Source organism: Myotis davidii, unplaced genomic scaffold, assembly GCF_000327345.1.
Source record: "Myotis davidii unplaced genomic scaffold, ASM32734v1 scaffold370, whole genome shotgun sequence".
In the NCBI taxonomy this organism is placed as follows: domain Eukaryota; kingdom Metazoa; phylum Chordata; class Mammalia; order Chiroptera; family Vespertilionidae; genus Myotis; species Myotis davidii.
In genome coordinates, this window is record NW_006288615.1 from 3,596,004 (window position 1) to 3,599,879 (window position 3,876).

The window sequence follows — 3,876 nt, forward strand, 5'->3', positions numbered from 1 at the left end:
CTGCCCGTAGTGTGACAGTGGCGGTGCCCCAACCCCCTGATTGGCCCTGCTCTGTGGGTGATAGTGGGTGGCGCCCCAACCCCCTGATCCGCCCTGCTCTGTCCATAACATGGGGGAGCCCCTCAACCCCCTGATGGGCCCTGCTGTGTGCGTGACATGGGGGAGCTTTCCAACCACCTGATGGGCCCTGCTCTGTATGTGACGGGGTGGTGCCGAAACCTCCCCTTCGACCCTGCCTTGAGTATGACAAGGGGCAGTTCCCCAACCCCCCAATCGGCCCTACCCTGAGCGTGACTGAGGGTGGCATCGCACCCTCCCGATCTGCCCTGCTCTGTGCATGACAGGGGGCGGTTCCCCAACTCCCCAATCGGCCCTGCTCTGGAGCCCGACCGGGGCTGCACCTAGGGATTGGGCCTGCCCTCCGCAACCCGGGAGCAGGCCTAAGCCAGCAGGTCGTTATCTCTCGAGGGGTCCCAGACTGCGAGAGGGCACAGGCCGGGCTGAGGGACCCATCCTCCCCCCCGAGTGCACAAATTTTTGTGCACCCGGCCTCTAGTTAGCATTAATAAATGAATTTAGTACTCTTGTAGAGTACAGGATCAACACACAAGAATCAGTTGTATTCTTATACACAAGCAATGGATAATTTGCAAAGGGAATTAAGAAAACAATTCCAGTTATAATAGCACCAAAACCAATAAAATACTTAGATTTAACTAAGGAGGTATAAGACTTATACTAAAAACTATAAAACATTTGAAAGAAAATAAAGAATACCTAAGTAAATGGGAAGGCACCAGTATTCATTAAACCTTGCAATCCCCATCAAAATTCCATTGGCTTTTTGGGTTGAAATTGAAAAGCTGATTCTAAAATTCATATGGAATTGCAAGGGACCTGAAACAGTAAAAAAACAGTTTTGAAAAAGAACAAAGTGGGAGGGTTCCATACTTCCTGATTTCAGACCATAAAGCCACAGTAGTACAAACTGTAACATAAGGATAGACATACAGGTCGGTGGAATTGAAAGTCCAGAAAGAAAACCCAATTGCTCCATACGGCTAAATTGCTTTTAAGAAGCTTTGTATAAGGACAGTAGTGTTTTTGTTTCCCTGCTGCCAAAACTGTAACATTTTACCATTACTTTTTTGCCATGATGAGTATTTTTTTAAAAATCCTTACCCAAAGATATGTTTTTATTGATTTTTAGAGAGAGATAAGTGGTGGAGTGGGGAGAGAGATTGGTTGCCTCATGTATATGCTCTGACCAGTGATGGAAACCATAACCTAGGTATGTATCCTGACCTGGAATCTAACCTACAACCTTTCAGTGCACAGGATGATGCTCCAAGTAACTGAGCCACCTGGCCAGGGCCCATGTTCAGTTTTTTTCTTCAATTGTTTTTTAAAATAAATAATTCACATGGTTTAAAAATAAAAATTTAAAGTACCCTATATAATAAAGAGCTAATATGCAAATGGTCATCATGCTATCACACCATAATGGCTCGGACACTCAACACTGGGGAGACAGGAATGGGGACCAGCCAGGCTGCAGCCTGGGAGAGGGACAAGCTAACCGACCTGTGGTCCCCTGTGGCTCGGGCCAGCCTGGGCGAAGTTGGCCCGGGTCCTGGGTGCCTGCAGCTGGGTGTGGGGCGAGGCAGAGGCGGTTAGGGGTGATCAGGCCAGCAGGGGAGCAGTTAGGGGTGATCAGGCAGGAAGGCAGAGGTGGTTAGGGGCGATCAGGCAGGCAGGCAGGCGAGCGGTTAGGAGCCAGCAGTCCCGGATTGCGAGAGGCAGTCGGACATCCCCTGTGGGGTCCTGGATTGGAGAGGGTGCAGGCCGGGCTGAGGGGACCCCCCCCCCATGCACGAATTTCGTGCACTGGGCTCCTAGTAGTAAATAATGGAAAATCTCTCCCATTTTGTTCCTCAGTCACGAGTTTTCCTTTCCCAAAGGCAGCCAGTGTTAGCAGTTTCTTGTGTATTTTTCCAAGTAAATATTACATACCCTCCCCCCCCTTTTGTACAAGTGATGGTGTACACTAAGCATTTTTCTGTATTACCAACCCTGAGTATTTTTATTGCAAAAATTTTCTGTATATTTGGGAAAAACATTCTTCTATTACTTTAGTTAATATTTTTTCCCCCGTTGCAGAATTATTCAAATGTTTGTATTTATATTTCTTAGTTTTTTGTTCTTTGCCAATTTTTCTTTTGGATATTAGTTTTTTTCTTGTTGATTTATACTGTTTATATGAGCTAATCCTAACCTGTTTTCTAAGTTTTAAATTTCATTTATGACTCTTTTTTTTAAATACAGAAGCTAATTTTAACATAGGGAGGCTTATTGAAAGTGGGCAGCTTTCTGGATCCTGGTCTTCCCAAGCCCAGGGAATACTCAAGCAACATTGTCTAAGGCACCTGCAATTGGCATTGATCTTGGTACCCCCGACTCTTATGTGGGTGTCTTCAAGCACGAAAAAGTGAAAATAGCTGGCAGTGATCAGGAAAAAGGAACCACACCAAGTTATGTCGCCTTTATTGATACTGAATGAGTTATTGGTGCTGCTGCAGAGTCAAATTGCAGTGACTCTCCCAACATGGTTTGATGCCAAACACGTGATTGGACATAGTTTTCATGATGCTATTATCTAATCCAGCGGTTCTCAACCTGTGGGTCGCGACCTCTTTGGGGGTCGAACGACCCTTTCACAGGGGTCGCCTAAGACCATCGGAAAACACATATATAATTACACATTGTTTTTGTGATTAATCACTATGCTTTAATTATGTTCAATTTGTAACAATGAAAATACATCCTGCATATCAGATATTTACATTATGATTCATAGCAGTAGCAAAATTACAGTTAAGAAGTAGCAACAAAAATAATTTTATGGTTGGGGGTCACCACAATATGAGGAACTGTATTAAAGGGTCACGGCATTAGGAAGGTTGAGAACCACATCTAATCTGATACGAAGGATTGACCTTTCATGGCGGTGAATGCCCAATGTCCAAGTAGAATACAACGGAGAGATGAAAAGTTTCTATCCAGAAGAGGCATCTATGGTTTTGACAAAAATGAAGGAAATGGCAGAAGCCTGTCTACCTTGGGAAGGCTGCTTCTAAAATGTTATTGTTATGGTACCAGCTTACTTCAGTGATCAGTGTTAGGCTACTAAGGATGCTGGAACTGTTGCTGGTCTCAGTGTATTTTTGTGTTACCAATGAGCCAACTGCTGCTGCTATTGCTTACATCTTAGACAAAAAGGCTAGAACTGAAAAAATGGGCTAAGATTTGACTTGGGAGGTGGCACTTTTGATGTGTCACTTCTTACAGTTCATGATGGAATTTTTGAGGTCAAGTCAGCAGTTGGGGATGCTTACTGAGCTGGAGAAGACAACCTGATGGCCAACCATTTTATTACAGAGTTCAAGCAAGCATAAGAAGGACATCAGTAAGAAGAAGAGGGCTATCTTGTCGCTTTCGTATTGCTTGTAAACATGCTTAGTGTACTCTGCCAGCACCCAGGCCAATATGGAGATTGATTTGCTCAATGAAGGAATTGACTTCTATACTTGTGTCATTGGTGCCCCATTTGAAGAATGGAATACTGACCTTTTTTGTGGTATCCTGGGCCCTGTAGAGAAAGCCCTTTGGGATGCCAAGCTTGACAAGTCCCAGATCCATGGTGGAGTCCTGATGGTGTAGTCCTAACCACAATCTCTAAGATTCAGAAACTCCTACTGGATGTCTTCAATGGAAAAGAATTGAATAAGAGCTGATCCCTGATGAGGCTGTTGCTTATGGTGCAGCTGTCTTATCTGGAGACATTAAAAAATGTTCAATATTTGCTTTTATTGATGT

At 44.3% G+C, this 3,876-nt stretch overlaps 1 protein-coding gene and 1 pseudogene across 7 annotated transcripts in view; both read left to right on the forward strand.

Moving 5' to 3' along the window:
* GIGYF2 (GRB10 interacting GYF protein 2) overlaps window positions 1–3,876 on the forward strand; it is a 133,081-nt gene that overhangs the window by 40,449 nt on the left and 88,756 nt on the right. The window lies entirely within an intron of this gene.
* LOC102774376 overlaps window positions 2,535–3,876 on the forward strand; it is a 2,276-nt pseudogene continuing 934 nt past the window's right edge.